This window comes from Lathyrus oleraceus, chromosome 1, assembly GCF_024323335.1.
Source record: "Lathyrus oleraceus cultivar Zhongwan6 chromosome 1, CAAS_Psat_ZW6_1.0, whole genome shotgun sequence".
Taxonomy (NCBI): Eukaryota; Viridiplantae; Streptophyta; class Magnoliopsida; order Fabales; family Fabaceae; genus Lathyrus; species Lathyrus oleraceus.
The window spans coordinates 111,551,428-111,564,992 of record NC_066579.1 but is presented as its reverse complement, the minus strand read 5'-3'; the positions used below and the strand labels follow the sequence as shown (position 1 = coordinate 111,564,992).

The window sequence follows — 13,565 nt, the reverse complement described above, 5'->3', positions numbered from 1 at the left end:
GGCAATTTTATAGATTTATTTTCTTCTTCTTGTTCTAATTCCCTAATGCATTCTTCGATGATATCTAAGGCATAACAAGAATCTCCTATCACAGGTGCCATAAGAAATTTTGACAATATAAATTCTATCTTCTCTTCACCTACCTCAAAAGTTAGTTTTCTTTTTTAACATCTATTACGGCTCCAGCAGTCGATAAGAACGGTCTACCTAGGAGGATTGGTATGTCGTCATCTTCTTTAATGTCCATGACAACAAAATCAGTAGGTATAAACAACTGACCCACCCTAACAGGGACGTCTTCAAGTATGCCTATAGGGTATTTAACGGATCTATCGGCTAATTGAAGCGACATCTTAGTAGGTTGTAATTCTCCTAAGTTTAATCTCTCACAAACTACTAAAGGCATTAAGCTCACACTAGCTCCTAAGTCTAGAAAAGCTTTTTCGATGACATGATTCCCTAAAATACAAGGAATGGAAAAATTTCCGGGATCTTTATCTTTCTTTGCTAACCTATCTTCGGAAATAGAATTACATTCCACGGGTTTCGGATCTTCAAGTCTACGTTTATTCGTAAGTATGTCTTTGAGAAACTTAGCATAAGAAGGTATTTGGGTGATGGCTTCTGTAAAGGGGATTTCTACGTGAAGTTTTTCTATAACCTTAACGAATTTTTGATATTGATTATCGATTTGGGTTTTCTTTAATCTTTGAGGGTATGGTATTGGTGGTTTGTATGGCGGTGGTGGTACATAGGTTTTATTTTTAGGTTCTTCTCCTTTTTCTTGACTTTCTGGGGTTTCAGGCTTCTCTGGTTCCTTTTCCTCACTCCTCTCAGAAGTTTCAGGCTCACTTAATCTAGGGTTTAAAGGCTCCTTATAAGCGGTTCCACTTCGTAGAGTAATGGCATTAGCTTGCCCTTTCGGGTTTTGTTGAGGTTGTCCAGGGAACTGTCCTCCAGGGGTAGTCTGTGGGGCTTGGTTTAACGCTACCTGAGAGATCTGGGTTTCAAGCATCTTATTATGAGTAATGATTTGATCAACCTTGGTTCCTAACTGGGTAATTAGTTCGTTAACATGGACGCTTTGGTTCATGAACTCTTTGTTTTTCTGTTTTTGAGCAACGATGAAATCTTTTACAATTTCTTCAAAGCTCGGGTTTGGCGGTACAGGTTGCATAGGTTGATTTGTTCTAGGGGCTTGGTAACCTTGTTGTCTCGGAGGTGCGGTATTTTGAATAGGGTTATTATTTTTGTAGGAGAAGTTTGGGTGATTCCTCCATCCAGGGTTATATGTGTTAGAAAATGGGTTCCCTTGGGTATAGTTCACTTGCTCAGTGTTGGTTTCATTTAACAGATTGCATTCGGCGGATTGGTGTCCTTGCGTTCCACATATCTCACAATTCGGCGAAACTGCGGCTACAGTATTCGGAGTTGTACACATATGTTCGACTCTAAGGGCCAACGCGTCCATTTTAGCCTGCATCATGTCTATAGAGCTTAGCTCATGTATTCCTCCTTGGGCTTCCTTCTTTTCCACTGTCGCTCGTTCTACTCCCCATGATTGATGGTTTTGGGCCATATCCTCGATAAGGGCACTAGCTTCAGGGTAAGGTTTATTCATCAGTGCGCCACCAGCGGCAGCGTCGATGGTCATCTTAGTGTTATAATGAAGTCCATTATAGAAGGTTTGGATGATTAGCCAATTCTCTAAGCCATGGTGTGGGCATGCTCTTAATAGTTCTTTATATCTCTCCCAGGCTTCGAACAACGACTCTCCTTGGAGTTGGGTAAATCTAGTTATAAGGTTTCGAAGAAGAGCGGTCTTACTTGGGGGAAAATATCTAGCAAGAAAAACTTTCCTAAGGTCATCCCAAGTTGTTATTGAATTGGGTGGAAGGGAATCTAACCATGATAGAGCTTTATCTCTGAGGGAAAAGGGAAATAATCTTAAGCATATCGCCTCAGGAGAAGCTCCATTGGTTTTAAAGGTGTCTGCTAACTAAAGAAAGTTTTTTAAATGTTGGTTTGGGTTATCAGTAGCGAGACCTGAGAATTGTCTCTGTTGCACTAATTGCAGCAGGGATGGTTTAAGTTCAAAATTATTGGCTGGGATAACGGGGTTTACTATACTGGAACTAGGTTCCTCGTTTGATGGTTGGGCGAAGTCCTTAAGAGGTCTTCGGTTTTGTTCTTCGGCCATAGCTATCCTATTCCTATGGAAAAATAAACGTGCGCGAGCGTAACGTTCAGGTTCAGCTAAAGGGTCTACTAAACTTCCGGCACTGCGAGTCTTTCGCATTGACCGGTGGGTAACAACCTTAGTCTAAACGGTATAACTACAGGGTAATGAAATTTGACGAAATTGGTCCCCGGCAACGGCGCCAAAACTTGATGCGTGTTTTTCGCAAGTGTACGAATCACGTCAAAGTAATATAAAAGATTATCGAATCCACAGAGACCAAGTGTCAATCTATCAAACCTGTTGTTATGGTGTGTATCTAAGGCAACTATTTTAAGGGTTTTAATAAGGGTGCAATGGTAAATAAAATTATAATTTTAAATAATAAATAAAGACAGGCTCGAATGTAATTCACGCAATCAATGATAATCCAGTACTTGTTAGTGGAACTACTTATGGGCAATGTTTTCTCCTTTGAAAAGAACTAATTTAATAGGAACTGTCGCTTTCGCGTATTCAGAACCGAGTTGTACTCTCTAATCAACCCCTCCTATTGTCACGGATAAAAAGGTGCGTACTGCGTTAGAGTAGTAAACCTATTTTTAAGAAATATAGTATCTTAACTAAGTTGAAAAGTATTTTAACTTGGACTTCTTAGCAAAAAGAGGTTCTTACGAACCAGAGTTTAAACTTCCTAACGCGTCCGAAAATCGTTTTAAAATCTCTTTTCTTTTTAATCTAAAATCTCCTAATAAACTAGACAAAGCGCTTTTGGCTGTTTTTGAAATAGTTAAAAACAATTACTTGAATTGAAAGATAAAATAGCCCTTAGGTGTTTCCACGAACAATTATACTGATTACTGGTTTAATTACGATCCTCACATTCTAACCTTTATAGAATTAGTTAGACATGATAGAGTAAATATTCTTTTTATAGTTTTTCATAAAAGTAATTTAAAGCGAGTGCGGATAATAAACAACGTAAATGTGCGAGTGCAGGAAATAAACAACGTAAATGTGCGAGTGCAGGAAATAAACAACGTAAATGTGCGAGTGCAAAAAATAAACAACGTAAATGTGCGAGTGCAGGAAATAAATAAAAGTAAAATACGAACTTGAATTAAAATGGCGGCAGGATTAACTTCCTCCAGAGTGCTCCAAAAACTCGAACCACAGACAGATTACAGACTCGATCACTCGATTGCAGAGGCACCCCGATGTGGAATGGCAACTGCTTTATAACTGATATATGCCTAGAGAATTCTAATTCTGGATGAAGAAAAACGAAAATCTAAGGTCCTATTTATAGTAAAAACTGAAAGCATGAAATGACAGGGACGCCCCTCCACTAAAAAGTGGAGGTTACTGATTTTGGCCTTGTGGCGCCCGCCACAGGCCTATGGCGCCCGCCATGGTCCCTACAGGGGATGATGGAGTGGGGATCGTGGGTCTTGACGGTTGAGGAGTGGTCTTGAGACGTGGCCACGTCATGGCTAACCCCATGGCGCCCGCCACGGTGGGTGCCGTAAGTGCAAAACGCTGAATTTCTAGGTTTTCGCCCGTTTTCACTCCTTTTTCGCTCCTTTTCCCGATTCAAGCTCCGATTATTATAAAAACCTGAAAACATAAGAAAACAAAGAAATAACAAAGCAAAACAACAATAAAAGCTAAGAATGCATGCGAAATCGGAGTCAGAAATACGGTGAATTTTAGTGTGATCACACATTCATTTGCTTCTGACTAACTGTTGTTTCCCAATTCCTTTTGCTTTGACTGTTGAACTGTGTACTGATCTGTTTGACTATTTCAGGTACCATTAGTTGCTTAGTTCTTTGAACTTGCTTTGCTTTGCTTTAATAGCGACTTGCTTTGAGGTATATCCCTTAATCTTCATGTAGTCTGGAAGACCTGGCCTGTTACTTGGCCAGGCAACTGTCTGAAGTCCTCCTTAAGAGGCAATGTTTGTGGATGTTTAATTTTGTCCTTGTATAGAGTCAAAGACCTCCTAAGTGAAGAGGCAATTGGCAGAACCCAAGGGATACGCAATCTATCCCCTGCTATTCTGTGTGTCATCTGCTTTGCTCACACCACTGTGTTGATGCATTGCAGATACAAACCAAGATCTTGTACAATTGTACAGTTGAGTCAGTTTCAAATGTGTAGAAGGGTTCCCACTTTCTGAACCCACACATTCTTGTCTTAAGCTCTCCCAGGCCAGGGATAAGAGCTGTGAAGTCTTATCTTCACTCACCTTTCATCTGCTTCACCTTAGCCCCTCAATGGCAAGGTTAAGAGCACATTCACCCAGTTCCAGAGGTTTGTTTGTTGAGGTTGATATGACCCCTCGACTAAAACCTAACCCTTGTTTGAGCCACTTGCTTGTGTATAGTGTGTGCTATCTGTGCTTGTATGTTTGTTTAGACTTGCTTCCTGTGCAAGTTAGGGTTAGTTTAGACTTGCTTCCTGTGCAAGTTAGGTTTTGTTTGGCTTGCTCCCTGTGCAAGTTAAATGTGTGTGTGGCTTGCTTCCTGTGCAAGTCATGATTAGGATAGGCTGGCTCCCTGTGCCAGTTAGCTAGAAACCTTAACTTAGGGACGATTTTGCATGATAACATCTAGGCTCGAGTCGTAGTCTCCCTAGTTGTGTCTCCCTCTGTTATCTGGTTAGGCTAGTCCTTTATCCCTCTGTAGGGGAACTACATCGCCCTGATCTTCATACCAGATGAAGTATGTAGGCAGGAGATTGAGCTGATCTCTCCGGGCGCCTGTGTCTTTGTTTTGTCTTGTTGTGTGCTTGGAAGCTGATGTAAGTCCATCGAGTGGCATTTGGGTTCCAGTGTGGGTTTGTTGGTTCGGATGCTGATGTAAGCCCAGTGATTGGCATTCAGGCTCCATGTTTGCCTTCTTGTGTGTGTTTTGGTTCGGATGCTGATGTAAGTCCAGTGATTGGCATTCAGGCTCCACGTTTGCCTTTGCCAGTGTTTGTTTGTGTGCGTGTTAGCCGAGCTACGAATGCTCTGATTCTCCTTCGTCCAAAGGAGATACGTATGCATAGGATGCGACATCCTAGCGAGCATGTGTCGTTTCCCCCAGTCCGAACTACTTAGACTCTGATGTCTATGCTTGATAGACTAAGTAGGCCCAGGATGTGATATCCTGCCGAGTCAGTTTCAGTCTGTTTTCTTGTGTCTCCTTCAGCCAGTGTGTGTGTGTGAGCAGTGTTTTAGCAACCAATTTCCTTCCTATTGTGCGTGGATCCCGTCGAGTACGACGGATGCGTAGGGGTGCTAATACCTTCCCTTCGTATAACCGACTCCCGATCCCATTCTCTTTGGTCGCGAGACCATGTCTTTTCCCAGGTTTACTCTGAGCGTTTCCTTTCCCTCTTTTGGGATAAATAACGCACGGTGGCGGCTCTGTTGTTCTTGTTTTCCCGCCGGTTTTTCGCGTGATACGACAGCTGGCGACTCTGCTGGGAACAAGAGAAGTTGACCTGTGCTGGTCCATCTTCCCTAAGCGAGTCTCTCCTAGCGCTCTCTAGGTTAGGGTTTTGGTTGCTGTTTGCTGTTATTTATTGCATTCATTTATTTATTGTTTGCATTTATGTTTGCATTAATGTTTGCATTCATATTCATCTGTTCACCTGGATGGCTGGTTGTCTGTTTCTCTCTGTTGGGGTGGGAGTTACATGAGGTAAAAGGCCCAATACCCAGGCCATGAGTGAAATCTAGGATACTTAGGAATAGAGTGATTCATGGGAAGCGGGTGGTATTGCGCCACTTAGCGGAACATTGATATCACGAGCAGTTCAGACCCTGGTGGGATATTATCGTTACATACGTCGGGTGTGTATATGATGATGTTCTGCGAAAGGTTATTTATGCTGCGTTTCTCTCGACCTTACCCTGGCCTAGATGACACCCGTGAGTGGGGAGGGAATGATCATTATTACAGGTACAGGTACTTGTTGGTGACTTGTTGGTGACTTGTTGGTGACTTGTGATCCTGTTGGTGACTATTGGTTCAGAATTTTGGGGTCTCAGATGACTTTGGGTTTCAGATGAATTTGTGGTTCCGAGTTCAAGCCGAAGCTTTGATCCTGTGTTCTGAGAGACACAGCCAACCAGTCGTGTCTGCATCATTTGCATCATAGCATGTTTATTTTCAAAAAAATACGCAATAAAAAAAAAGGAAGAAAAAAAAAAAAAGAAAAAAAAACTAATCCCTGCATGCATATCATTTCTCAGGTACATTCCAGAGCTTGTTCACTGATAGAGATGGCAACAGTCCCAGAGTTGAAGCGGAAGACTTGTTCCTACAGCTTTCACCGTGAACCTTTGACGTCTCTGATTGAGTTGAGCAACCTTATGACCAGTGGTAACCAGAAGGGGTTTGTTGACCAGTATGGAGATATTCTGACACTGTTGAAGATGGTAGTCGATCCGGTGCCGTTGCAGACTCTTCTACAGTTCTACGACCCAGAGCTTCATTGTTTCATCTTTCAAGATTATCAGTTGGCGCCTACTCTTGAGGAGTACTCCATTCTGCTGAGTGTCCCGGTCCGGTATCAGGTTCCTTTCTTGGATGTGCCCAAGGAGGTTGATTTCAGAGTTGTTGCCAGAGCTCTCCATTTGGGCATCAAGGAAGCCAGTGATAGTTGGAAGTCCAGTGGGGATGTTGTAGGATTGCCTTTGAAGTTTCTGTTGAGGGTAGCTAGAGAAGAAGCAGAGAAGGGAAGTTGGGAAGCCTTTCATGCTCAGTTGGCCGTCATGATCTATGGGATCGTCCTGTTTCCGAGTATGCCTAATTTTGTTGACTATGCTGCAGTCAGTATTTTCATTGAAGGAAATCCAGTTCCTACTCTGTTGGCTGACACTTACTATGCTATTCACAGTAGGCATGGTAAGGGTGGGGCTATCAGGTGTTGTCTCCCGCTTTTGCTCAAATGGTTCTTGTCTCTCCTGCCAGTCAGTGGACCTTTTGTGGATGCTCAGAGCACGCATAAGTGGACTCAGAGGGTTATGTCTCTTACCTCCTATGATATCAGGTGGCAATCTTACCGGATGGATGTGCGTAACGTCATTATGAGCTGTGGAGGATTCCGTAATGTGCCACTCGTAGGGACTAGGGGTTGCATCAATTACAACCCGGTTCTTTCTCTTCGCCAGTTGGGGTTTATGATGAAAGGAAGACCACTTGAGGCCGAGGTAGCTGAAAGTGTGTATTTTGAGAAGCAGAGTGACCCGGCTAGATTGGAGCAGATAGGGAAAGCTTGGAGGTCTATTGGTGTGAAGGATGGATCTGTCTTAGGGAAGAAGTTTGTCGTTGCTATGCCTGATTACACTGATTGGGTCAAGGAGAGAGTAGAAACTTTGTTGTTACCCTACGATAGGATGGAGCCGTTGCAGGAGCAACCACCTTTGATCCTTGCTGAGAGTGTGCCTGTGGAGCACTACAAGCAAGCCCTGATGGAGAATCGTCGTTTGAGAGGGAAGGAGCAAGATACCCAGATGGAGCTGTACAAAGCCAAAGCTGATAGGTTGAACTTGGTTCATCAACTCAGAGGAGTGCGAGAAGAAGATGCTAGCAGACTGAGAAACAAGAAGAGATCCTACGAGGAGATGGAGAGCATGTTAGATGCAGAACACCGGGAGTGCTTGAGGTTGCAGAGGGTTGAGGCCAGCTGTCAGAAGAAGATCAGAGACTTGGAGAAGCAACTCAGAGATAAAGACATCCAGTTGAAGAAGGAAGTAGACTTGAGACAGGCATCAGAGAACCACCTTGGAGGAGAAGTGGTAGAGCTTAGACGACAACTGAAGGAGAAGATCACTCTTTTACCAGAATGTTCAGAATGTGACCTGTTGATAGACCAGTGTCAGTACTTGAAGACTCTCATTCCGGGAGGCCGTTTGTCTTAGCTTGTATCTTTGATGTGTATGTTGAGAATCACCTCCAGGCTTGTTGGATGGGATTCATTGTTGTACTCCGATTGTTTGGATTTTCTTTGTCGACTTTGTTGTATGATCCTGTTACTCATATAGATGAGGTTGTTGGTTTCACCTTGTACTCATCACTCTTGTGTATGTTGTTTCTGTGCTTCTATGTTGTTCTTGCTGCAGGTTGCCATCTTTTGAGGATGACTCAGGCTCTTTGAATGCCTGAGGAATGAACATATCATGTGCATCATACGCATCATTAGCACCATACTCATATCATTTTGCATAACAGGTGTTCTTGGTCGTGACTTCTCACTCTTGGTTCCTGTTCAGGCAGGATAGCTGATCAACGTCCGCACCGCTACTCAACAAGACTGAATCAACAGAGAGGTATGGATCAAGTTCAAGCTGAGTTGGCTGAGATGAAGGCTAACATGGCCCAGTTTATGAATATGATGCAAGGGGTTGCACAAGGTCAAGAAGAACTTCGAGCCATGGTTCAGAGACAAGAGGCTGCAATTCCACCGGTCAACCATGCTCCGCCAGAGGGAGGCCGGTCAATGATAACAATGTTGCTGCTGCTGTACCATCAACAACTATGCTGTAGGTGACGAGTTGGGGGGATTCGAATCAACGGTCAACCTATTGTTCCAGATGCCGCTAATGCCAGAGCAGTCCGTGCCCCGGCCCGTAATCCTGCTCCGATTGTTGACAGACAAGAGGATATGTTCACTCTGCTCAGTGAAGACGAAGACGTTCTGGGAAGGGTTGATGAGAGGGATCGTAAAGTTGATGCCCTTGCTGAGAAAATTAGAGCTATGGAATGTCAGAATTCTCTCGGTTTTGATGTTACCAATATGGGGTTGGTGGAAGGTTTGAGAATCCCTTACAAGTTCAAAGCACCGTCCTTCGATAAATACAACGGTACTTCTTGCCCTCGCACCCATGTGCAGGCTTATTATCGAAAAATCTCTGCGTATACCGATGATGAAAAGATGTGGATGTATTTTTTCCAAGATAGTCTATCTGGGGCTTCTTTAGACTGGTACATGGAATTAAAGAGAGATTCGATCCGATGCTGGAGGGATCTGGGTGAGGCCTTCTTGAGGCAATATAAACATAACATGGACATGGCGCTAGCCGGACTCAGCTGCAGAGTCTATGTCAGAAATCCGGAGAGAGCTTCAAGGAGTACGCCCAGAGGTGGCGTGAACTGGCTGCTAGAGTTCAACCCCCTATGCTGGAGAGGGAGTTGACAGATATGTTTATCGGCACTCTTCAGGTGTGTTTTATGGACCGGATGGGGAGCTGCCCATTCGGTAGTTTTTCTGATGTTGTCATTTGTGGAGAGAGGACTGAGAGCTTGATTAAAACTGGGAAGATCCAAGATGCTGGTTCCTCTTCTTCTAAGAAGCCGTTTGCTGGGGCACCTCGTCGAAGAGAGGGTGAAACTAATGCTATTCAATACCGCAGAGATCAGAACAGAAGTCAACGCTGTCAGGTTGCTGCAGTGACCATTCTGGCGCCTCAACCTCGTCAACAACAACAACAAAGAGTTCAACAACCGCAACAACAACAACAGCAACGTCCGTATCAGCCCAGACAAAGGATGCCTGATCGACGTTTTGATTCGCTACCCATGTCGTACGCCGAACTGCTGCCCGAACTACTCAGGTTGGGGATGGTTGAGTTGCGTACAATGGCTCCGCCTACGGTATTGCCTCCTGGGTACGACGCCAACGTCCGTTGTGACTTTCACTCTGGGGCACCAGGGCATCATACTGAGAAGTGTCGGGCTCTCCAGCACAAGGTCCAAGATTTGATCGATGCCAAGGCAATCAACTTCGCTCCAGTGCCTAACGTCATAAACAACCCTATGCCTCAGCATGGTGGGCATAGAGTGAACAATATTGAGGGGAAAGAAGCTGAAGATTTGGTTGTTAATGTTGATGATGTTCAGACTTCTCTGCTAGTTGTAAAGGGCCGTCTGCTGAATGGGGGTGTCTACTCGGGCTGTGATGAGGATTGTGTGGGCTGTGCAGAATCAGAGAATGGTTGCGACCAGTTAAGGGCCGGTATCCAGGGTATGATGGATGAGGGTTGTTTGCAATTCAGTAGGGCTGTAAAAGATCGTGGAACAGTGTCAACTATCACCATTTACTTTTAAAACCGTCTGAAGAACGTGGACAAGGGTCGTTAGTGCACCTGCAACAAATGGTACCCCAGTTACCATTTCCGTGCCTGTAACCATCAGTGCTCCAACTACTATCGTTGCGTCTGGAAGAAGGGCTGTTGAGAATAGCAGGGCTGTGCCGTGGAAGTATGATAATGCTTACCGCAGTAACAGAAGGGCTGAAAGTCAGACGAGACCAGTGAATCAAGCTCCAGTGACAATTGGTTTACCGAATAGAGTTCCTGCAACTGTTGGTCCGGCTGTGCAATGTAGGGGGTCCAGGAGGTTTTACCAGAAGCGGTCGTCTGTTCGCACCGCAGCCTTTGAGGGACAATAATGCTGAGGCTCTCGCCAAAGCAAAGGGTAAGCAAGCTGTGGTTGAGGAAGAGCCTGTCCAGAAGGAAGCGCCCGGGGGACATTTCAGAAGGACGTGGAGGAGTTTATGAAGATAATCAAGAAGAGTGACTACAAGATTGTAGATCAGTTGAATCAAACTCCGTCCAAGATTTCTATACTTTCACTGTTGTTGTGCTCTGAGGCACACCGTAATGCCTTGCTGAAGATGTTGAATCTGGCTTACGTGCCTCAGGAGATTTCTGTCAATCAACTGGAGGGTGTGATGGCCAATGTGAGCACCAGGCATGGTGTAGGATTCACCAACCTGGACTTAACGCCTGAAGGGCGGAACCATAACAAAGCCTTGCACATCACCATGGAGTGCAAGGGGGCAGTGTTGTCTCACGTATTGGTAGACACCGGGTCGTCGCTGAATGTGTTGCCTAAGCAGATTCTGAAGAAGATTGATGTGGAAGGGTTTGTGCTTACTCCCAGTGACCTGATCGTTCGTGCTTTCGACGGCTCAAACGTTCTGTGTGTGGGGAAGTTACCTTGCCTGTGAAGATAGGTCCTGAGGTATTCGATATCATCTTCTATGTTATGGACATCCAGCCCGCCTATAGTTGTTTATTGGGGCGTCCATGGATTCATGCAGCAGGGGCAGTCTCGTCGACTCTCCATCAAAAACTCAAGTATGTCTGGAACGGTCAGATTGTGACTGTGTGCGGTGAAGAAGAGATTCTGGTGAGTCATCTATCCTCGTTCAAATATGTTGAGGTGGATGGCGAGATCCACGAAACCTTATGCCAGGCGTTTGAGACTGTGGCTCTTGAGAAAGTGGCGTACGCTGAGCAGAGATGGTGGGGGGGGGGGGACAAGAAAAAGAAAAAAAAAAAAGATTAGAAGCCAGGTGCTTCAATTACTTCTTACAAGCAGGCTAAGGAGGTTGTTGATTCTGGCAAAGCTGAAGGCTGGGGCAAGATGGTGGACTTGCCTGTCAAAGAAGACAAATTTGGCGTTGGTTACGAGCCTCTCCAAGCAGAGCAGAATGGTCAAGCGGGTCCGAGTACCTTTACCAGCGCTGGGCTGATGAATCATGGCGACGTCTCTGCAACCGGTAGTGAAGACTGTGACAGTGATTGTGATTTGGACAACTGGGTTCGCCCGTGTGCACCAGGGGGGTCTATCAACAACTGGACGGCTGAAGAAGTGGTTCAAGTTACTCTTCTGACAGAGTAATTTTCTGTTGTTTTGTCATTTTGCATGAAAATCCTACGATCTGCCCAAGGCGTAGTGATTCATTGTAGGGCCTCATCATGTTTTAATGATTATCATTAATGAAGGACATTTTTTGCAATCAAACTTTGTGATCCCTGTCTTTCTATTTTTTGTTTTCATCTTTTTTCAAAAACAATAAAAATGGCAATGTTTTTGTTTTTTGTGACTTTATTGAACTCTTTTTCTAAAACAAAGCATTAAACATGCAGAAGCGATCTTATGGCATTCACTATGAACAGTTCTGTTATGGCTCAGTATGATTTCGACAATCCCATCTACCAAGCTGAAGAGGAGAGTGAGGAAGACTGTGAACTCCCTGCAGAATTGGTCAGATTGCTGAAGCAGGAGGAAAGGGTCATCCAACCTCATCAGGAGGAGTTGGAGGTTGTTAATTTGGGTACTGAGGACGCCAAAAGAGAAATCAAGATTGGGGCTGCTTTAGAGGACTCTGTCAAGAGGAGGCTGATTGAGATGCTGAGAGAATATGTGGAGATATTCGCCTGGTCATATCAAGATATGCCTGGGTTAGATACAGACATTGTGGTGCATCGATTACCTCTTAGAGAAGGATGTCCTTCGGTCAAGCAGAAGCTTCGTAGAACGAGTCCTGATATGGCAACTAAGATCAAGGAAGAGGTTCAGAAGCAGTGGGATGCGGGTTTTTGGGCTGTTACAAGTTATCCCCCATGGGTGGCCAACATCGTTCCTGTGCCGAAGAAGGATGGTAAAGTCAGAATGTGTGTCGATTACCGGGATTTGAATAGAGCGAGTCCGAAAGATGATTTCCCATTACCTCACATTGATGTATTGGTTGATAATACGGCTCAATCCTCGGTATTCTCTTTCATGGATGGTTTCTCTGGATATAATCAGATCAAGATGGCGCCAGAGGACATGGAAAAGACGACATTCATTACACCTTGGGGCACGTTCTGCTATAAGGTGATGCCATTTGGGCTAAAGAATGCTGGTGCTACCTATCAGAGGGCAATGACGACTCTTTTCATGACATGATGCACAAAGAAATTGAAGTGTACGTAGATGATATGATTGCGAAGTCGCAGACAGAAGAGGAGCACCTGGTTAATTTGCAGAAGCTGTTTGACCCGTTGAGAAAGTTCAAGCTGAGGTTGAATCCGAACAAGTGTACGTTTGGGGTGAGATCAGGGAAGCTTTTAGGCTTCATTGTCAGTGAGAAAGGGATTGAGGTTGATCCAGCGAAAGTCAAAGCTATTCAAGAGATGCCTGAACCGAAAACGGAGAAGCAAGTCCGTGGGTTTTTAGGGAGGTTGAACTACATTGCAAGGTTCATATCTCACCTAACTGCCACGTGAACCAATTTTCAATGCTAAGAAAGAATCAAGCGATCAAGTGGAATGATGATTGTCAGAAAGCTTTTGACAAGATTAAAGAGTATTTACAAAACCTCCAATCCTTATACCTCCAGTTCCAGGGAGACCTCTGATAATGTTCCTGTCAGTGACTGAGAACTCGATGGGGTGTGTATTGGGACAGCATGACGAGTCTGGTCGAAAAGAGCATGCCATATACTACCTTAGCAAAAGGTTTACCGACTGTGAAACAAGATATTCACTGCTCGAGAAAACTTGCTGTGCTTTGGCCTGGGCTGCTCGCCGACTGAGGCAGTATATGTTGAACCATAC

At 44.5% G+C, this 13,565-nt stretch overlaps 1 non-coding gene across 1 annotated transcript; it reads left to right on the top strand.

Moving 5' to 3' along the window:
• Positions 1-1,709: 1,709 nt before the first annotated feature.
• On the top strand, positions 1,710-1,816 carry LOC127116732 (small nucleolar RNA R71). The gene has a single exon (XR_007801528.1). It is a non-coding gene; the product is annotated as a small nucleolar RNA R71 (small nucleolar RNA).
• Positions 1,817-13,565: the final 11,749 nt, after the last annotated feature.